This window comes from Aquarana catesbeiana, linkage group LG05, assembly GCF_042186555.1.
Source record: "Aquarana catesbeiana isolate 2022-GZ linkage group LG05, ASM4218655v1, whole genome shotgun sequence".
NCBI classification, from domain to species: Eukaryota; Metazoa; Chordata; class Amphibia; order Anura; family Ranidae; genus Aquarana; species Aquarana catesbeiana.
Window position 1 is genome coordinate 650,329,863 of NC_133328.1, and position 23,795 is coordinate 650,353,657.

Here is a 23,795-nt window from a genome sequence, read left to right on the forward strand (position 1 = left end):
GGGCAGAGGGCACTATGAGGACAGAGGACACTATGGGGACAGAGGACACTATGGGGACAGAAAACACTATGGGAACAGAGGGCACTATGAGGACAGAGGATACTATGGGAACAGAGGACACTATGAGGACAGAGGACACTATGGAGACAAAGGACACTATGGGGGCAGAGGACAGTATGGGGACAGAGGACACTATGGGGGCAGAGGACACTATGGGGGCAGAGGATACTATGGAGACAAAGGACACTATGGGGGCAGAGGACAGTATGGGGACAGAGGACACTATGGGGGCAGAGGACACTATGGGGGCAGAGGACACTATAGGGACAGAGGACACTATGGGGGCAGAGGACACTATGAGGACAAAGGACACTATTGGGGCAGAGGACACTATGAGGACAGAGGACACTATGGGGGCAGAGGACACTATGAGGACAGAGGACACTATGGGGGCAGAGGGCACTATGGGGACAGGGGAGACTATAAGGACAGAGGACAGAGAACACTATGGGAACAGAGGACACTATGAGGACAGAGGACACTATGAGGACAGAGGACACTATGGGGACAGAGGACACTATGGGGGCAGAGGACACTATGAGAACAGAGGACACTATGGGGGCAGAGGACAGTATGAGGACAGAGGACACTATGAGGACAGAGGACACTATGGGGGCAGAGGACACTATGGGGACAGAGGACACTATGGGGACAGAGGACACTATGGGGTCAGAGGACACTATGAGGACAGAGGACACTATGAGGACAGAGGCACTATGGGGGCAGAGGACACTATGGGGGCAGAGGACACTATGAGGACAGAGGACACTATGGGGACAGAGGACACTATGGGGGCAGAGGACACTATGAGGACAGAGGACACTATGGGGGCAGAGGACACTATGAGGACAGAGGACACTATGGGGGCAGAGGACACTATGAGGACAGAGGACACTATGGGGGCAGAGGGCACTATGGGGACAGGGGAGACTATAAGGACAGAGGACAGAGAACACTATGGGAACAGAGGACACTATGAGGACAGAGGACACTATGGGGGCAGAGGACACTATGGGGGCAGAGGACACTATGGGGACAGAGGACACTATGGGGGCAGAGGACACTATGAGAACAGAGGACACTATGAGAACAGAGGACACTATGAGGACAGAGGACACTATGGGAACAGAGGACACTATGAGGACAGAGGACACTATTGGGGCAGAGGACACTATAGGGACAGAGGACACTATGAGTGCAGAGGACACTATAAGGACAGAGAACACTATGGGGCAGAGGGCACTATGAGGACAGAGGACACTATGGGGACAGAGGACACTATGGGGACAGAAAACACTATGGGAACAGAGGGCACTATGAGGACAGAGGATACTATGGGAACAGAGGACACTATGAGGACAGAGGACACTATGGGGGCAGAGGACACTATGGGGGCAGAGGACACTATGGGGACAGAGGACACTATGGGGACAGAGGACACTATGGGGTCAGAGGACACTATGAGGACAGAGGACACTATGAGGACAGAGGCACTATGGGGGCAGAGGACACTATGGGGGCAGAGGACACTATGAGGACAGAGGACACTATGGGGACAGAGGACACTATGGGGGCAGAGGACACTATGAGGACAGAGGACACTATGGGGGCAGAGGACACTATGAGGACAGAGGACACTATGGGGGCAGAGGACACTATGAGGACAGAGGACACTATGGGGGCAGAGGGCACTATGGGGACAGGGGAGACTATAAGGACAGAGGACAGAGAACACTATGGGAACAGAGGACACTATGAGGACAGAGGACACTATGGGGGCAGAGGACACTATGGGGGCAGAGGACACTATGGGGACAGAGGACACTATGGGGGCAGAGGACACTATGAGAACAGAGGACACTATGAGAACAGAGGACACTATGAGGACAGAGGACACTATGGGAACAGAGGACACTATGAGGACAGAGGACACTATTGGGGCAGAGGACACTATAGGGACAGAGGACACTATGAGTGCAGAGGACACTATAAGGACAGAGAACACTATGGGGCAGAGGGCACTATGAGGACAGAGGACACTATGGGGACAGAGGACACTATGGGGACAGAAAACACTATGGGAACAGAGGGCACTATGAGGACAGAGGATACTATGGGAACAGAGGACACTATGAGGACAGAGGACACTATGGGGGCAGAGGACACTATGAGGACAGAGGACACTATAGGGACAGAGGACACTATGAGGACAGAGGACACTATTGGGGCAGAGGACACTATGAGGACAAAGGACACTATGGGGGCAGAGGACACTATGAGGACAAAGGACACTATGGGGGCAGAGGACACTATGAGGACAGATGACACTATGGGGGCAGAGGACACTATGAGGACAGATGACACTATAGGGACAGAGGACACTATGAGGACAGAGGACACTATGAGGACAGATGACACTATGAGGACAGAGGACACTATTGGGGCAGAGGACACTATGGACAGAGGACACTATGAGGACAGAGGACACTATGGGGGCAGAGGGCACTATGGGGACAGAGGAGACTATAAGGACAGAGGACAGAGAACACTATGGGAACAGAGGACACTATGAGGACAGAGGACACTATGGGGGCAGAGGACACTATGGGGGCAGAGGACACTATGAGGACAGAGGACACTATGGGAACAGAGGACACTATGAGGACAGAGGACACTATAGGGACAGAGGACACTATGAGGACAGAGAACACTATGGGGGCAGAGGGCACTATGAGGACAGAGGACACTATGGGGGCAGAGGACACCATGGGGACAGAGGACACTATGAGGACAGAGGACACTATTGGGGCAGAGGACAATATGAGGACAGAGGACACTATGAGGACAGAGGACACTATTGGGGCAGAGGACACTATGGGGACAGAGAGGTATCAGCAGAGAGGGGTGGAGGACACTGAATGGAGGTCAGTGGAGGGATTGGCAGAGAGGGGTGGAGGACACTGAATGGAGGTCAGTGGAGGGATTGGCAGAGAGGCGTGGAGGACACTGAATGGAGGTTAGTGGAGATATCAGCAGAGAGGGGTGGAGGACACTGAATGGAGGTCAGTGGAGGGATTGGCAGAGAGGCGTGGAGGACACTGAATGGAGGTTAGTGGAGATATCAGCAGAGAGGGGTGGAGGACACTGAATGGAGGTCAGTGGAGGGATTGGCAGAGAGGCGTGGAGGACACTGAATGGAGGTTAGTGGAGATATCAGCAGAGAGGGGTGGAAGACACTGAATGGAGGTCAGTGAAGGGATTAGTAGAGAGGGATGGAGGACACTGAATGGAGGTCAGTGGAGGGATTGGCAGAGAGGGGTGGAGGACACTGAATGGAGGTCAGTGGAGGGATTGGCAAAGAGGCGTGGAGGACACTGAATGGAGGTTAGTGGAGATATCAGCAGAGAGGGGTGGAGGACACTGAATGGAGGTTAGTGGAGATATCAGCAGAGAGGGGTGGAGGACACTGAATGGAGGTCAGTGGAGGGATTGGCAGAGAGGCGTGGAGGACACTGAATGGAGGTTAGTGGAGATATCAGCAGAGAGGGGTGGAGGACACTGAATGGAGGTCAGTGGAGGGATTGGCAGAGAGGCGTGGAGGACACTGAATGGAGGTTAGTGGAGATATCAGCAGAGAGGGGTGGAGGACACTGAATGGAGGTCAGTGGAGGGATTGGCAGAGAGGCGTGGAGGACACTGAATGGAGGTTAGTGGAGATATCAGCAGGGAGGGGTGGAAGACACTGAATGGAGGTCAGTGAAGGGATTAGTAGAGAGGGATGGAGGACACTGAATGGAGGTCAGTGGAGGGATTGGCAGAGAGGGGTGGAGGACACTGAATGGAGGTCAGTGGAGGGATTGGCAAAGAGGCGTGGAGGACACTGAATGGAGGTTAGTGGAGATATCAGCAGAGAGGGGTGGAGGACACTGAATGGAGGTTAGTGGAGATATCAGCAGAGAGGGGTGGAGGACACTGAATGGAGGTCAGTGGAGGGATTGGCAGAGAGGCGTGGAGGACACTGAATGGAGGTTAGTGGAGATATCAGCAGAGAGGGGTGGAGGACACTGAATGGAGGTCAGTGGAGGGATTGGCAGAGAGGCGTGGAGGACACTGAATGGAGGTTAGTGGAGATATCAGCAGAGAGGGGTGGAAGACACTGAATGGAGGTCAGTGGAGGGATTAGTAGAGAGGGATGGAGGACACTGAATGGAGGTCAGTGGAGGGATTGGCAGAGAGGGGTGGAGGACACTGAATGGAGGTCAATGGAGATATCAGCAGAGAGGGGTGGAGGACACTGAATGAAGGTCAGTGGAGAGATTGGTAAAGGGGGGTGGAGGAAAACTAAATGGCGGTCAGTGGAGATATCAGCAGAGAGGGGTGGAGGACACCTGGAAAGGTAGAGACCATGTATGATAAAGAGGATCCATTAGTGGCATTTCCCAGTGTTGGAATCTTCAGTGATGAGCCCCAGGTCCTGATGCCCTTCTACATAACAGCCGTAACAAGCGGCATTCCTGTACTTCTCCTGGGTCTGGCCCTCCGATCTTTTCCCTTCTTCTCTTATGGGCTCTGTGCCCCTCTGCTCGAGGGCTCTCAGCTACCACCCTAGCTCTGGATGACTGTCCCTCTTTAATATGACAGGATCAATGGGTCAGAACCAAGATAGCCCACCAAAACCAAAGAGCCGGGAAAGGAAATAACCCTTACCCTCCCCCGTCCGGGGCAACACCTAACTAGCGTAATATCAACCTGCTTACACACGCATTATTTGTTGTTTCTACCCATAGTACGGCCAAGAAATAAAAGGGTGCACTTTCCTTTATTTATGTCCTACCTAAACATACTGACATTTTATCTGTAGGTTCTGGACATACTGGGGAAGGGAGTTCCAGAAGATAGGAGAGGCTCTGGACAGATTGGGGTAAGAAGTTCCAGAAGATAGGAGAGCCTCTGGACAGATCGGGGTAGGGAGTTCTAGAGGACGGGAGAGGCTCTAGACAGATTAGGGTAGAGAAATCCAGAGGATGGGAGAGGCTCTGGACAGATTGGGGTATGGAGTTCTAGAGGACAGGAGAGGCTCTAGACAGATTATGGTAGAGGATTCCAGAGGATGGCAGAGGTTCTGGACATACTGGGGAAGGGAGTTTCAGAAAATAGGAGAGGCTCTGGACAGATTGGGGTAGAGAGTTACAGAGGATGAGAGAGGCTCTGGACAGATTAGGGTAGAGAATTCCAGAGGATGGAAGGAGTCCTGAAGACCATGGGAGGATGTGTTGAGGAAGCTAGAGAGCAGGTGGGCCTGTGAGGACCAAAGAGAGTGATTTGGTTGGTATTTTGAGACAAGGTTAGTGTCGTAGTTCTGGATGGCTTTGTAAGTTGTTGTTAGTATTCTGAATTTTATTTGTGGGTGAGTGGAAGCCAAAGGAGGAATTGGCAGAGAGGGGTGGAGGACACTGACCAGTTGGTAGGGTAGATGAGTCTGGCTGCAGCATTCATTGCTTGGTGCAGTAAAATTGGCATTTTAAGCACTTTTGGTAAATGAGCATAGCAGGAAGGTTTTATTTTGACATTTTGGGAATTTTCTATGGGGAAGAATTACATTTGATACAATTAACAAACTATTGATGTCCAGGGGGCCCGGCTACAACTTTAATGTTCCTGCAGTAGATACCAAAGATATGAGATTGGTGACAGCTCTGCACTCATCTGTCATATAGCTAGGTCCTTTTTCTAGGCCATGGGTGTCTAATGGAGATATTACAGTACAGACAAATCAAATGAGATTTTTTGTCTCTGCCTATGGCAATCCGTATTAATGTCATTTAAAGGCATAGGGGGGTCAAGGCTGCTATCTTGCCTACAGCCACATCCTGCCTAATCAATCTCTGCTGTGGAGGTCTGCAAACACTGTAATTAATCACTGCAGATGCACACTAAACCCCTCAATTCTCCTTCTCCTTCTCTTCCACCTTTTTAGTCTTCTTCTTCTTCTCTTCCTCCTTTTTAATCTTCTTCTTCTTCTCCTTCTCTTCCTCCTTTTTAGTCTTCTTCTCCTTCTCCTTCTCTTCCACCTTTTTAGTCTTCTTGTTCTCCTTCTCTTCCTCCTTTTTAATCTTCTTCTTCTTCTCTTCCTCCTTTTTAATCTTCTTCTTCTTCTCCTTCTCTTCCTCCTTTTTAGTCTTCTTCTCCTTCTCTTCCTCCTTTTTAGTCTTCTTCTCCTTCTCCTTCTCTTCCACCTTTTTAGTCTTCTTCTTCTTCTCCTTCTCTTCCTCCTTTTTAATCTTCTTCTTCTTCTTCTCCTTCTCTTCCACCTTTTTAGTCTTCTTCTTCTTCTCCTTCTCTTCCTCCTTTTTAGTATTCTTCTCCTTCTCTTCCTCCTTTTTAGTCTTCTTCTTCTTCCTGTAAGTATGGTGGTTCTGTGGTGGACATGGACTCCTCTGTAGTAGATTGATTTCTCCTGCTGGACACACACAACCCATTTTCCCCTCCATCCTATTCACCTGAGGCTCAGGATTCTCTTGCTGAGACCCAGAAGACCGATTTTCTTCTCTCTCCAACTCCACACTGTCTTTAGGTCTATGACTTCACTTTTGGCAATTGGTGTCTGGTAGTATACTGGAACAGCACCCAGAGCCCAAATTTCAGATGCCGAAGTGTCTAGGTTTATTTGGGAACAGGATATGTTGAATCCTGAGGTGAGTCTCCAGCCCATTGTACAGGAGTCCATTGATCAACTGTACAGATCAGATGACTGATCTACACACTGACCCGGTTTTGATGGAACAATTGTTTTACAGTCTTTGCCGGTTTTACTTTAAACATCAAATGTTACTGACCTTTATCAAAGTAAAAAATCCACTTTTCCTCCATTAGTATTCCATCTACTTTGTATACAATCTACTAAAAAAATGTTGGGAGTTGCTTCCCTCTAGTGTCTGGATTTGTTAATAACTGTTGTTTGGTAGTTATTACAGAGCCAGTTGGTTATAGACTGGTACTTCTTTTCTCTGAACATTGGCTCAGAAATTCTAACTTATAAAGGGGAACTTACAGGAAGTAAATATGGAATTGGACCACATGGCCATCCATGCAGGAGCTGCTGCTGCTGTATTCCATCCAGGCCAGAAGCAGAGACTCTTAGGCAAGGGTTCCTGTGTTCTAATAGTTTCACTGTTGCAGCTTCTGTGTTTGAAGTCTGGTGGCAGAAATTATCTCTGTCCTATTGTTATTATCTCACATGTCAGATTACTAGTTCTGTGCTACTGTATGTGTGTAGTGGTCACCTTGCAGTTTATTATTATGTAAACCTCTTTAATAGAATAGAGTTTATATTCAGCTATTGTTACCATAGAAACCAGCTGTCCCTTCTGGTCTGGGACACTCTAACCAGCATTAGCTTAGTAAGCAGCATAGATGAGAGCCAGGTGAGGCATCTGACAACCCCTAGATAGTTAGAGGTCCAGTTTGGGGGGTACTCAGTCTGCATGTGGGGGTACCTCTTCCCGTGTACTTGCTCATAAATGCCTGGCACCAGGCCAGGCCACGTTCATGTGAAAATCAACATTATGGTGGTACCCCGGCTTAGAGATGAGCCGTACACTGTGTGCAGCAGGAAAATGTAGTCTCTCTCCGTAAAAGTGTTGTCCTGTGTTACTACACACTTTCCCTGTTGTATATTGCATTTAGGAGGGACGTGCTAAACCCGTGCCCTCTCCACCAGTCAGTGTATCTCTGTTACCTCACTCCAAGTGACAGAATGGGGTCCTGCCGTGCACCCGGTGCGGACCTCATGCATGCTCAAAATGAACTCCTCCTCTCTCCTGTACCATGCGGCCAGCTACACGTGGTCTCCATACTGCAAGTTACCTTTGGAGAAACTGACTGCTCGGGACCTCGACCCCCTTGCTACTGGAGGACCTGTCACCTTCATCAGGTGCTAAGCTTCATGACTGGCTGCTATACACTTACCACCAGATCCTGGTTATCCATGGCAAATGGTCCTCCAACTCTCCTGCCGAGTTGTGACCTTGCTTCATAGCCTATGTTTGCTTTACAGGCTCTGTTCTTCTAATACACCACGTGCCACCAGGCACCCCTTTGAATACCAGTGCAAGAACTTTACTTGAAACGTTTAAGCACATTACAGCGGTTAATTGCAACTCAGTTCATTTCCTATCTAACTATCCTGTGGCTGCCCGGGCATACCTGAGAGGCAAGAGTCCCAAAACTGGTTGTGTCCAAAATTGTTGAATCCCTTGGAGTGGCAGATGAAGGTTACATTCTTCCCAGTGACACGGACCCTCTAGCTCCCACGTGGTCCTGCTCAGAACAAGAGCCCCAAGCCCAGCTTGCTCCCCTGTATATATATCAACTGGGAAACAAGGCTGGACCCAAAAAGCCCAGAAATCTGGTGGCAAAATTCTTAACTCTTCCCTGGCCTGGGCAGCTTAAGCTCACTTGCAGTAACAGTATGTTCCTCTAGTAGGCACCTGTCCACATAGTTACATTGCAAATTAGGAGCTGCTAGGGACTGAGAAGCAGAGCAGATAGGTTGATGTTGAGTCCAAATGTCATATCACAGACTTAGTCAGTAAGAAGCTTCTTCTCAGGCCGGTTGCATGCCAATTGGAGGATTTCCAAATCACCACTGACCCATAATTCAACTCTTTAGGACCAGAATGGACATTGCACCTGTGATCATCCCCCAGGGGCCCCTGCAACCGGACTTTGCAGCAAATTTCATCTGGAATTGATTGTATAAAGCCCCACAACCTTCCCCAAAGGATTCCTACACAAACAAGCTCCTAAACATCCCTTATGTCCCGCTTCTACCATTCCCATCGCTCTACCATCAGGAGGAAAAATAAATTTGTCACATTACATAACAAAGCCTAATCCGCAACAAATTCCAATATAATAAATGTAGAATGTGGGAAGATTCCAGAGGGAGAGGGGGAGGGATAGAAAGAAACTGCTATGAGCACTGTGAAGGGAAGGGCCAGTCCCAGGAAGAGGGGAAGGGTGGGGGTCACACATTGTACAACGTCTTTCTGTCTTGTTGCTGTAGTGAGGATCGAGCTGAGGTTCAGTTATGAGGACTCTACTGATCTTGGGGGTTCTCGTCGTCTGCGTGCTGCTGGTGACCCCATCTAATGGTGACCAGATGGAACCCCAGGATGGAGGAGAAGAGGTGAGCTCCAAGGGGGGATTGTACAGTGTGAGGGTTTTACACGTTCAGGAACATTCCATCCACAGCATAAGACTTTCTATGGACATGGCTGTACAACCAGAAATGTCCATATATATCAATTAATAGTTATTACCGAGCAATGTTCTGCAGATGTATAGCAAGGACAATGTATAAATACTTATCTGCCTTGTATATATAATAATTACAATGCTCTGCAGATCTCAGTACAGGAATAATGAGGACAATGTAGCAATATGTATCTGTCATGTATATAAAATAATAACAATGTTATTTGTTTCTGTGAATGCCTGAAGCCGCCACCAATAATGATTGTAGTCTGTCTAATATGTGTGTTTCCTTTGATCATCAGCTCCATCTAATGGTCAAAATTCGGTATCTTCCTGATTGAGGCATTTCAGGAAAACACTGCATTATGACCATTAGAGGGAGCTAACTTGATGTTGTTTTCTGGTACAATGTTTTTTTATTGAAATATGAGAAAGGGAAAAACCCAGATAACTAATTCCCACGCAGGGGATATGTACAAAAACATAGGAGAAAGGTTTACATGAAAGTACATAATGAACATTTTTTGAGTGTATTTTATCAACTGACATTGACCTGTCAGCCAGGGCCGGCGGTCAGTGCGCTATGCCCAAGCCATGAGGCCCAGGGGCTGAGGCAGACAAGTGTGAGCGGAGTTGTCCGCAAAACAGGGTAGGGGGAGACAAACAAACATGAGAAGAGAGGAAAAAAAGAAGGGAAAAAAAAAAAGGGAAAGAACACATATACAACAACAGGTGGGGGGGGGAGGGATATAAGAGTAGAACAGAGCGGCGGGCGAGAGGCCCAGAAAGAGAGGGAATGGGAGGGGGAAAAAGGGGTCCCCCAGGCTGGAGGCTAGTTCAAGTTGAATTTACACACCTAGACTAGTCGGATTTAGGTTGGGGAGTGTGTAGGACCACCACGGGGCCCATACATTAAGAAATTTTGCATGGGAGTCGTGGAGGACGCTGGACATTTTCTCGTGGATCATGAGGGTCGTCAAGGAATTCTTCACCTCTGCGAATGAGACAGATGGGTTTTTTCCAAGCCCTCGCTATTGTTCGTTTGGCAGCAATAAATAAGTATGTAGCTAGTTTTTGTTGATGAGAGAAGAGGCCCGGGAGCGGGCAATGGAGTCATGCAAATTTGGGGTCTTTGCAGAAGGGATATTGTTTTCTAGCAGATGCTCTCGTGTGTAGTAATTTTTCTGAGTTTCTACATACAAATGATGTGATGTCTCTGGCACCGTCTATGGAAATCCTACTGTCTCCTGTCATTGAAAGGATTGCCGGATTTTAAAATGTCACATAAAAATTTAGGACCCTCTCCATGCTGTATGGTAGTTTTAAATACATTTTTGCCTAAATCCCTTGCCTAATAGCCTTAGAAATTACAAGAATGGATTATCAATATTCACCCCAATGACTTCAATAGGGTCCCGAATTAACATTTGCAATTTATGATGACTTCAATGAACAGCCCGCCACTTATGCTCGTCCCTCATTGTAAGATTGCTGTACATTTTGCATAATCATGGATGGTTGTTTATGCTGTTGAGTAGTGTGGAAGCACAGGTGCTCTTTAACCTGTTCCTGCGCAAACCCAGGGTTAGTGACCTTGTTTTCATAGTGTACCATAGGCATGGGGAACCCCCCCCCCCCCAAGGAAAACTATCCTTCTTTCCCTTGTCCTGTGGGGCAACTCACCCTTGCTTAACCAGTACCTGTTGACACAGTCCTCTGCACACTTGCTTCAGGCCTTACACCAATGGATCTCACTCTGTTCCTTGGGCGCAAGTTTAATTTTTAGGAGACATCCCCATATACTGTAAAAACTAGGAGAAGCCTGCTAGGAGATGTCCCCATATACAGAGACTAGGAGAAGCTTTCTAGAAGACATCCCTATGTAAAGACTAGGGGAAGCCCCCTAGGAGACATCTCCATATGAAGACTAGGACAAACCTCCCAGGAAACATCCCCATATGAAGACTAGGAGACAGGGCCGGACTGGGGATAAAAACCAGACCTGGAAAAAATGTCATACCAGCCCCATAGCATTATTATACCAGCCCAACATCATAACCATCATAACGTCATTTCCTTGTTCATGAAAGGGAAAACCATGCATTATAAAGCACATTTGAAGAGTGTAATATATATATATATATATATATATATATATATATATATATATATATAGCAGATATAAAAGCACATATATATATATATATGTGCTTTTATATCTGCCATATATACACACACACACATATATATATGTATATATGTATATATATATATATAATACAAGGGGCACCCCAGGAACGTGGGGGGGGGACTCTGGTTTCCAGAGACCACCTTCCACAGAAAGAATGGGGGGGTTACTGATATAAGGGGGAAACCTTTATATCAGTGCCCCCTTATATTATTGTATTCACTCCCCCCTCAGACTTGCCTGGCGGCGCTGTCACTGACCTCCTCTCAGGTGCACTGTGCAGGGCTCAGTTAGATGGCTCCAGGTTGGTGACTCTGGCTTTATCCTATAGTCTCCTCTCCACAGTCCACACACGTTTTACTTCTCCCGTGACCCCCATCCTGGCGGCACTCCCACTCTTGACTCCTGTCCAGACTCCCCCTCAGAGACTGCAGACATGATATAAGACAAGAGATGGTCAGAGGTTGCGAACATGGTACAAGAGATGGTCAGAGACTGAGGACAGGATACAAGAGATGGCTAGAGACTGAGGACACGATACAAAAATAGGCTAGAGACTGAGGACACGATACAAAAATAGGCTAGAGACTGAGGACATGATACAAAAATAGGCTAGAGACTGAGGACATGATACAAAAATAGGCTAGAGACTGAGGACATGATACAAAAATAGGCTAGAGACTGAGGACATGATACAAAAATAGGCTAGAGACTGAGGACATGATACAAGAGATGGCTAGAAACTGAGGACATGATACAAGAGATGGTTAGAGACTAAGGACAGGATACAAGAGAAGGTCAGAGACTGAGGACAAGATACAAGAGATGGCTAGATACTGAGGACAGGATACAAGAGATAGTCAGAGGTTGTAAGCATGATACAGTAGTTGTCAGAGGCTGCGGTATTGTACAGGAGATGGTTAGAGATTGAGGACATCATACTAAAGATGGTCAGAGACTGCAGACATAGTACAAGAGATGGCCAGAGACTGCAGACATAGTACAAGAGATGGCCAGAGACTTCAGACATGGTACAAGAAATGGCCAGAGACTGCAGACATAGTACAAGAGATGGCCAGAGACTGCAGACATAGTACAAGAGATGGCCAGAGACTTCAGACATGGTACAAGAAATGGCCAGAGACTGCAGACATGGTACAAGAGATCAATGCAGCCTCATCAGTGCCCATCAAATGCAGCTCTACAGTGCCCGTGAATGCAGCCTCACTGTGCCCACCAATTGCAGCCTCTTTTTGCCCACCACTGCAGCCTCTCTGTGCCCAATTGCAGCCTCCCTGTGCCCACCAATTGCAGCCTCTCTGTGCCCACCACTGCAGCCTCTCTGTGCCCACCACTGCAGCCTCTTCACGCCACCCAATTGCAGCCTCGTGTGCCCACCATTGCAGCCTCTGTGCCCACCGATTGCAGCCTCTGTGTGCCAGCCATTGCAGCCTCTGTGTTCCCACCATTGCAGCCTCTGTGTGCCAGCCATTGCAGCCTCTGTGTGCCCGCCATTGCAGCCTCTGTGTGCCAGCCATTGCAGCCTCTGTGTTCCCGCCATTGCAGCCTCTGTGTGTCAGCCATTGCAGCCTCTCTGTGCCAGCCATTGCAGCCTCTGTGTTCCCGCCATTGCAGCCTCTGTGTGCCCACCATTACAGCTTCTGTGTGCCAGCCATTGCAACCTCTGTGTGCCCGCCATTGCAGCCTCTGTGTGCCCGCCATTGCAGCCTCTGTGTGCCAGCCATTGCAGCCTCTGTGTTCCCACCATTGCAGCCTTTGTGTGCCAGCCATTGCAGCCTCTGTGTTCCCGCCATTGCAGACTCTGTGTGCCAGCCATTGAAGCCTCTGTGTGCCAACCATTACAGCTTCTGTGTGCCCTCCATTGCAGCCTCTTTGTGCCCGCCATTGCAGCCTCTGTGTGCCAGCCATTGCAGCCTCTGTGTGCCCACCATTGCAGTCTCTGTGCCTACCAATTGCAGCCTCACCATTTCCTGGATCACACACAGCAGCTGATGTATGGCACGGAGCTGGGTCTGTGTGTGTAAGGCCGGCTCGTGTGATAGGCGGAACACTGATTCAATCAGTGTTACATCTAGAAGACTATCACACGAGCCGGTCTAGGGGGGCGGGACCTTGTTACAGCGCCGCCTTACACACACAGACCCAGCTCCTTGCCATACAAGAGCAGGAGCCAGAGGACAGAGGGAGGGAGGGGAGCACTGCAGCCGCCGCTCAATTCGGCCCCAGGACGGCCGGCCTACCGGAAAATTTCCCGGTATCCTGGTAGGCCAGTCCGGCCCTGCTAGGAGATACCTCCTAGGAGATATCCCCAAATAGAGACTAGGATAAGTTGTCTAGGAGACATCCCCATATAGAGATTAGGAGTAGCCTCCTAGCAGTCATCCCTATATAGGGACTAGGCGAAGCCTCCTAGGAGACGTTCCTAAATAGAGACTAAAAAAAGCCTCCTAGGAGACATTCCCATATAGCGACTTAGAGAAGCCTCCTAGGAGACATCCCCATATAGACACTAGGAGAAGCCTCCTAGGAGACATCTCCATATGGAGACTAGGAGAAACCTCCCAGGAAACATCCCCCTATAGAGACTAGGAGAAGCCTCCTAGGAGATATCCCCAAATAGAGACTAGGATAAGTTGTCTAGGAGACATCCCCATATAGAGATTAGGAGAAGCCTCCTAGGAGACATTCCAATATAGAGGAGAGGAGTAGACTCCTAGCAGACATGCCTATATAGGGACTAGGAGAAGCCTCCTAAGAGACGTTCCTATATAGAGACTAAGAAAAGCCTCCTAGGAGACATTCTCATTTAGTGACTTAGAGAAGCCTCCTAGGAGACGTCTCCATATAGAGACTAGGAGAAGCCTACTAGGAGACATGCCCATACAGTATAGAGACTAGCAGAAGCCTCTACGGAGACATCTCTACATAGAGATGTAGATTCCTTCCACATGGAACGGAGTCCGCTCCAATCAGCAGTGTAATTGGACTCCATTGTCTGTTTACATCTGTTCACTGACAGTGAAAATGAAATGGGAAGTGGACGTAGGCCCACTAGATAAAGACCAGTGGGAGGAGGCCCTACAGGCAGCGACTATTTGCTCCTTAAATGTGACTCAACGGCTGACACAGCTATACACTCTCCTGAGAGTCTACTACACACCTCATAGGCTGCATAATATGCACTAGATGCAAGCGGGATCATGGGAACCTGATACGTATGCTAGGGTGCTGCCCCAAACTGCATGTGTATTGGAGGGGGGTGATTGATACCCTGAACTGATAATGCTACATTGGAAGTCTGAATCCCCTCCCACGGTCAAAGAATGGATTGCTACGGTGGGAAATACAATGAGAATGGAAAAAGTTATTTACCAGCTTTGGGAGGGCACCAGAAAATTTGAGAAGCTATGGGGCCCGTGGTTGGAGACGCCGAGGCTCGCCCCGGAGGATCTGATCATTGACAAACTTCTGGGATTGAATGTGGGATAATGTAGACACCTTGATGAATAGCAGATGGAATATGGGTGGGAGGCAAAGTCACTTACACTTCTGTTGCACAGTGAGGTGGGCTACGGACTTAAGCTGTGTGTTCTATGAAGATGACGGCTGCGATGAATATGTAATGTTCCCAATGGATATTGGACTGTATATATGGTGAATAAGGACTACTATTGATCTTTGGACTGTTTGTACTCAAACTAAAATAGTTTTTTTGGATAAAAAAAAAAGAAACAGAACACTTAGATTTCTAAGATTTCAGGCACTACTTCCAAATAACTATTGCTTCATTCTTTAGATGGATTGCAACATTAGCAGCAAAGAAATTTCACAACGTGTCTGCTTTGGGATGCAATTTTACTTTTACTTTTGGATTACAACAATGATTCTCAACCAGGTTGCCATTTGGGATACCCCCCACAAGACCCAGTTTTCTCTAAATCGGCATGATGAGTTGTCTTGGTTCAGATGGGCCTGCTGCAAGCACCATAAGAACAAATGACTCTCTAGGGCTTGGATGCACGGTGTCATTAGCTGCTATGGTGACAGCAGTTGGCTCATTTGCACCATGGCAACATATGACTTTGCTTTGTGATGCGGTTTGCATGATAGGGGCTCTGATGTGATGGGGGGAATCTGTGGTGATGGGGAGGGAGCTCCAATGGGATGGGGGGATTCATGTATAGGTTGCCTCTGATGTGATGGGGGGCTGTCATGCATAGGGGGACCTCTGATGTAATGGGAGGACCTCTGATGTGATGGAGGGACCTCTGATGTGATAGGGGGACTCTCATGTGATGGAGGAGACCTCTGATGTAATGGAGAGGACCTCTGATGTAATGGAGAGGACCTCTGATGTGATGGAGGGGACCTCTGATGTGATGGAGAGGACCTCTGATGTGATGGAGGGGACCTCTGATGTGATGGAGGGGACCTCTGATGTGATGGGACGACCACTGATGTGATGGAGGGGACCTCTGATGTGATGGGAGGACCTCTGATGTGATGGAGGGGACATCTGATGTGATGGGAGGACCTCTGATGTGATGGAGGGGACATCTGATGTGATGGAGAGGACCTCTGATGTGATGGGAGGACCTCTGATGTGATGGAGGGGACCTCTGATGTGATGGAGAAGACCTCTGATGTGATGGAGAAGACCTCTGATGTAATGGAGGGGACTTCTGATGTAATGGGAGGACCTCTGATGTGATAGAGAGGACTTCTGATATGATGGAGGGGACCTTTGATGTAATAGGGGGACTCTCATGTGATGGAGGGGACCTCTGATGTAATGGAGGGGACCTCTGATGTGATGGAGGGGACCTCTGATGTGATGGAGAGGACCTCTGATGTGATGGAGGGGACCTCTGATGTGATGGAGGGGACCTCTGATGTCATGGGAGGACCTCTGATGTGATGGAGGGGACCTCTGATGTGATGGAGAGACCTCTGATGTGATGGAGAGACCTCTGATGTGATGGAGGGGACCTCTGATGTGATGGGAGGACCTCTGATGTGATGGAGGGGACCTCTGATGTGATGGAGAGGACCTCTGATGTGATGGAGGGGACCTCTGATGTGATGGAGGGGACCTCTTATGTAATGGGAGGACCTCTGATGTGATGGAAGGGACCTCTGATGTGACGGAGAGACCTCTGATGTGATGGAGGGGACCTCTGATGTGATGGGAGGACCTCTGATGTGATGGAGGGGACCTCTGATGTGACGGAGAGACCTCTGATGTGATGGAGGGGACCTCTGATGTGATGGGAGGACCTCTGATGTGATGGAGGGGACCTCTGATGTAATGGAGGGGACCTCTGATGTGACGGAGAGACCTCTGATGTGATGGAGGGGACCTCTGATGTGATGGGAGGACCTCTGATGTGATGGAGGGGACCTCTGATGTGATGGAGAGGACCTCTGATGTGATGGAGGTGACCTCTGATGTGATGGAGGGGACCTCTGATGTGATGGGAGGACCTCTGATGTGATGGAGGGGACCTCTGATGTGATGGAGAGACCTCTGATGTGATGGAGAGACCTCTGATGTGATGGAGGGGACCACTGATCTGATGGGAGGACCTCTGATGTGATGGAGGGAACCCCTGATGTGATGGAGAGGACCTCTGATGTGATGGAGGGGACCTCTGATGTGATGGAGTGGACCTCTGATGTAATGGGAGTACATCTGATGTGATGGAGGGGACCTCTGATGTAATAGAGGGGACCCCTGATGTGACGGAGAGGACCTCTGATGTGAAGGAGGGGACCTCTGATGTGATGGAGGGGACCTCTGATGTGATGGAGAGGACCTCTGATGTAATGGAGGGGACCTCTGATGTAATGGCAGGACCTCTGATGTGATAGGAGGACCTCTGATGTGATGGAGAGGACCTTTGATGTGATGGAGGGGACCTCTGATGTGATGGAGGGGACCTCTGATGTGATGGAGAGGATCTCTGATGTAATGGAGGGGACCTCTGATGTAATGGGAGGACCTCTGATGTAATAGAGAGGATCTTTGATGTGATGGAGGGGACCTCTGATGAGATGGAGGGGACCTCTGATGTGACGGGGGACTCTGATGTGATGGAGGGGACCTCTGATGTGATGGAGGGGACTCTGACATGATGGGAGGACCTCTGATGTAACGGGAGGACCTCTGATGTAATGGAGGGGACCTCTGATGTGATGGAGAGGACCTCCGATGTGTTGGAGGGGACCTCTGATTTGATGGGGGGGACCTATGATGTAATGGGAGGACCTCTGATGTGACGGGGGACTCTGATGTGATAGGGGGACTCTGATGTGATGGAGGAGACCTCTGATGTTATGGGGGACCTCTGATGTAATGGGAGGACCTCTGATGTGATGGAGGGGACCTCTAATGTGATGGAGAGGACCTCTGATGTGTTGGAGGGGACCTCTGATTTGATGGAGGGGACCTCTGACGTAATGAGAGGACCTCTGATGTGATTGGAGGACCTCTGATGTGATAGGGGGACTCTGATGTGATGGGAGGACCTCTGATGTGACGGGGACTCTGATGTGATGGGAGGACCTCTAATGTAATGGAGGGGACCTCTTATGTGATGGAGAGGACCTCTGATGTGATGAAGGGACCTCTGATTTGATGGAGGGGACCTCTGATGTAATGGGAGGACCTCCGGTGTGATGGAGGGGACCTCTGATGTGACGGGGGACTCTGGTATGATGGGAGGACCTCTGATGTGATAGGAGGACTCTGATGTGATGGGGGGACCTCTGATGTGATATGGGGACTCTGATGTGATGGGGGGACCTCTGATGTGATAGGGGACTCTGATGTGATGGGAGGACCTCTGATGTGATGGGAGGACCTCTGATGTGATAGAGGACTCTGATGTGATGGGAGGACCTCTGATGTAATGGGAGGACCTCTGATGTCATGAAGGGGACCTCTGATGTGATGGAGAGGACCTCTGGTGTGATGGGAGGACCTCTGATGTGATGGAGGGACCTCTGATGTGATGGAGAGACTTCTGATGTGATGGAGAGGACCTCTGATGTGATGGAGGGGACCTCTGATGTAATGGGAGGACCTCTGATGTGATAGAGAGGACCTCTGATGTGATGGAGGGAACCTCTGATGTGATGGAGGGGACCTCTGATGTGACGGGGGACTCTGATGTGATGGAGGGGACCTCTGATGTGATGGAGGGACCTCCGATGTAACAGGTGGACCTCTGATGTAATGGAGGGGACCTCTGATGTGATGGAGAGGACCTCTGATGTGATGAAGGGGACCTCTGATTTGATGGAGGGGACCTCTGATGTAATGGGAGGACCTCTGGTGTGATGGAGGGGACCTCTGATGTGACGGGGGACTCTGATATGATGGGAGGACCTCTAATGTGATAGGGGGACTCTGATGTGATGTGGGACCTATGATGTGATAGGGGGACTCTGATGTGATGGGGGGGCCTCTGATGTGATAGGGGACTCTGATGTGATAAGAGGACCTCTGATGTGATGGGAGGACCTCTGAGGTGATAGAGGACTCTGATGTAATGGGAGGACCTGTGATGTGATAGGGGGACTCTGATGTGATGGGGGGACCTCTGATGTGATAGGGGGACTCTGATGTGATGGGGGACCTCTGATGTGATGCAGAGGACCTCTGATGTGTTGGAGGGGGCCTCTGATTTGATGGAGGGGACCTCTGATGTAATGGGAGGACCTCTGATGTGACGGGGGACTCTGATGTGATAGGGGGACTCTGATGTGATGGGAGGACCTCTGATGTGATGGGAGGACCTCTGATGTAATGGAGGGGACCTCTGATATGATGGAGAGGACCTCTGATGTGATGGAGGGGACCTCTGATGTGATGGAGGGGACCTCTGATTTGATGTATTGGACCTCTGATGTAATGGGAGGACCTCTGATGTGATGGGAGGACCTCTGATGTGATGGGGGGACCTCCGATGTGATGGGAGGACCTCTGATGTGATGGAGGGGACCTCTGATGTGATGAAGGGGACCACTGATGTGATGGGAGGACCTCTGATGTGATGGAGGGGACCTCTGATGTGATGGAGGGGACCTCTGATGTAATGGGAGGACCTCTGATGTGATGGAGGGGACCTCTGATGTAATGGGAGGACCTCTGATGTGATGGAGAGGACCTCTGATGTGATGGAGGGAACCTCTGATGTGATGGAGGGGACCTCTGATGTAATGGGAGGACCTCTGATGTGATGGAGGGGACCTCTGATGTGATGGAGAGGACCTCTGATGTGATGGAGGGGACCTCTGATGTGATGGAGGGGACCTCTGATGTGATGTGAGGACCTCTGATGTGATGGAGGGGACCTCTGATGTGATGGAGGGGACCTCTGATGTAATGGGAGGACCTCTGATGTGATGAAGGGGACCTCTGATGTAATGGGAGGACCTCTGATGTGATGGAGGGGACCTCTGATGTGATGGAGAGGACCTCTGATGTGATGAAGGGGACCTCTGATTTGATGGAGGGGACCTCTGATGTAATGGGAGGACCTCTGGTGTGATGGAGGGGACCTCTGATGTGACGGGGGACTCTGATATGATGGGAGGACCTCTAATGTGATAGGGGGACTCTGATGTGATGGGGGACCTATGATGTGATAGGGGGACTCTGATGTGATGGGGGGGCCTCTGATGTGATAGGGGACTCTGATGTGATAAGAGGACCTCTGATGTGATGGGAGGACCTCTGAGGTGATAGAGGACTCTGATGTAATGGGAGGACCTGTGATGTGATAGGGGGACTCTGATGTGATGGGGGGACCTCTGATGTGATAGGGGGACTCTGATGTGATGGGGGACCTCTGATGTGATGCAGAGGACCTCTGATGTGTTGGAGGGGGCCTCTGATTTGATGGAGGGGACCTCTGATGTAATGGGAGGACCTCTGATGTGACGGGGGACTCTGATGTGATAGGGGGACTCTGATGTGATGGGAGGACCTCTGATGTGATGGGAGGACCTCTGATGTAATGGAGGGGACCTCTGATATGATGGAGAGGACCTCTGATGTGATGGAGGGGACCTCTGATGTGATGGAGGGGACCTCTGATTTGATGTAGGGGACCTCTGATGTAATGGGAGGACCTCTGATGTGATGGGAGGACCTCTGATGTGATGGAGGGGACCTCTGATGTGATGAAGGGGACCTCTGATGTGATGGGAGGACCTCCGATGTGATGGGAGGACCTCTGATGTGATGGAGGGGACCTCTGATGTGATGAAGGGGACCTCTGATGTGATGGGAGGACCTCTGATGTGATGGAGGGGACCTCTGATGTGATGGAGGGGACCTCTGATGTGATGAAGGGGACCTCTGATGTGATGGGAGGACCTCTGATGTGATGGAGGGGACCTCTGATGTGATGGAGGGGACCTCTGATGTAATGGGAGGACCTCTGATGTGATGGAGGGGACCTCTGATGTAATGGGAGGACCTCTGATGTGATGGAGAGGACCTCTGATGTGATGGAGGGAACCTCTGATGTGATGGAGGGGACCTCTGATGTAATGGGAGGACCTCTGATGTGATGGAGGGGACCTCTGATGTGATGGAGAGGACCTCTGATGTGATGGAGGGGACCTCTGATGTGATGGAGGGGACCTCTGATGTGATGTGAGGACCTCTGATGTGATGGAGGGGACCTCTGATGTGATGGAGGGGACCTCTGATGTAATGGGAGGACCTCTGATGTGATGAAGGGGACCTCTGATGTAATGGGAGGACCTCTGATGTGATGGAGAGGACATCTGATGTGATGGAGGGAACCTCTGATGTGATGGAGGGGACCTCTGATGTAATGGGAGGACCTCTGATGTGATGGAGGGGACCTCTGATGTTTTGGAGAGACCTCTGATGTGATGGAGAGACCTCTGATGTGATGGAGGGGACCTCTGATGTGATGGGAGGACCTCTGATGTGATGGAGGGGACCTCTGATGTAATGGAGAGGACCTCTGATGTGATGGAGGGGACCTCTGATTTGATGGAGGGGACCTCTGATGTAATGGGAGGACCTCTGGTGTGATGGAGGGGACCTCTGATGTGACGGGGGACTCTGATATGATGGGAGGACCTCTGATGTGATAGGTGGACTCTGATGTGATGGGAGGACCTCTGATGTGATAGGGGGACTCTGATGTGATGGGGGGACCTCTGATGTGATAGGGGACTCTGATGTGATGGGAGGACCTCTGATGTGATGGGAGGACCTCTGATGTGATAGAGGACTCTGATGTGATGGGAGGACCTCTGATGTGATAGGGGGACCTCTGATGTGATGGAGGGGACCTCTGATGTGATGGGAGGACCTCTGATGTGATGGAGGGGACCTCTGATGTTTTGGAGAGACCTCTGATGTGATGGAGGGGACCTCTGATGTGATGGAGAGGACCTCTGATGTGATGGAGAGACCTCTGATGTGATGGAGGGGACCTCTGATGTGATGGAGAGGACCTCTGATGTGATGGAGAGACCTCTGATGTGATGGAGGGGACCTCTGATGTGATGGGAGGACCTCTGATGTGATGGAGGGGACCTCTGATGTAATGGAGAGGACCTCTGATGTGATGGAGGGGACCTCTGATTTGATGGAGGGGACCTCTGATGTAATGGGAGGACCTCTGGTGTGATGGAGGGGACCTCTGATGTGACGGGGGACTCTGATATGATGGGAGGACCTCTGATGTGATAGGGGGACTCTGATGTGATGGGAGGACCTCTGATGTGATAGGGGGACTCTGATGTGATGGGGGGACCTCTGATGTGATAGGGGACTCTGATGTGATGGGAGGACCTCTGATGTGATGGGAGGACCTCTGATGTGATAGAGGACTCTGATGTGATGGGAGCACCTCTGATGTGATAGGGGGACTCTGATGTAATGGGGGGACCTCTGATGTGATGCAGAGGACCTCTGATGTGTTGGAGGGGACCTCTGATTTGATGGAGGGGACCTCTGATATAATGGGAGGTCCTCTGATGTGACGGGGGACTCTGATGTGATAGGGGGACTCTGATGTGATGGGAGGACCTCTGATGTGATGGGAGGACCTCTGATGTAATGGAGGGGACCTCTGATATGATGGAGAGGACCTCTGATGTGATGGAGGGGACTCTGATTTGATGAAGGGGACCTCTGATGTGATGGGAGGACCTCTGATGTGATGGAGGGGACCTCCGATGTGATGGGAGGACCTCTGATGTGATGGAGGGGACCTCTGATGTAATGGAGGGGACCTCTGATGTGACGGAGAGGACCTCTGATGTGATGGAGGGGACCTCTGATGTGATGGAGAGGACCTCTGATGTGATGGAGGGGACCTCTGATGTGATGGAGGGGACCTCTGATGTGATGTGAGGACCTCTGATGTGATGGAGGGGACCTCTGATGTGATGGAGAGACCTCTGATGTGATTGAGAGACCTCTGATGTGATGGAGGGGACCTCTGATGTGATGGAGGGGACCTCTGATGTGATGGGAGGACCTCTGATGTGATAGGGGAACTCTGATGTGATGAATGGGACCTCTGAAGTGATGGAGGGACCTCTGATGTGATAGGGGAACTCTGATGTGATGAATGGGACCTCTGAAGTGATGGAGGGACCTCTGATGTGATGGAGGGGACCTCCGATGTGATGGGAGGACCTCTGATGTGATGGAGGGGACCTCTGATGTGATGGAGGGGACCTCCGATGTGATGGGAGGACCTCTGATGTGATGGGAGGACCTCTGATGTGATGGAGGGGACCTCTGATGTGATGGGAGGACCTCTGATGTGATGGAGGGGACCTCTGATGTGATGGAGAGGACCTCTGATGTGATGAAGGGGACCTCTGATGTGATGGAGGGGACCTCTGATGTAATGGGAGGACCTCTGATGTGATGGAGGGGACCTCTGATGTAATGGAGGGGACCTCTAATGTGACGGAGAGGACCTCTGATGTGATGGAGACCTCTGATGTGATGGAGGGGACCTCTGATGTGATGGGAGGACCTCTGATGTGATGGAGGGGACCTCTGATGTAATGGAGAGGACCTCTGATGTGATGGAGGGGACCTCTGATTTGATGGAGGGGACCTCTGATGTAATGGGAGGACCTCTGGTGTGATGGAGGGGACCTCTGATGTGACGGGGGACTCTGATATGATGGAAGGACCTCTGATGTGATAGGGGGACTCTGATGTGATGGAGGGGACCTCTGATGTAATGGAGAG

General features: G+C 50.2%; 1 long non-coding RNA gene across 1 annotated transcript in view; it reads left to right on the forward strand.

The window, feature by feature from the left end:
- The first annotated feature begins 9,038 nt into the window (after window positions 1–9,038).
- Window positions 9,039–23,795, forward strand: part of LOC141145680 (uncharacterized) — a 65,734-nt gene continuing 50,977 nt past the window's right edge. The window contains exon 1 of the long non-coding RNA XR_012244586.1: window positions 9,039–9,250. This is a non-coding gene — a long non-coding RNA (uncharacterized lncRNA). The remainder of the gene's footprint in view (window positions 9,251–23,795) is intronic.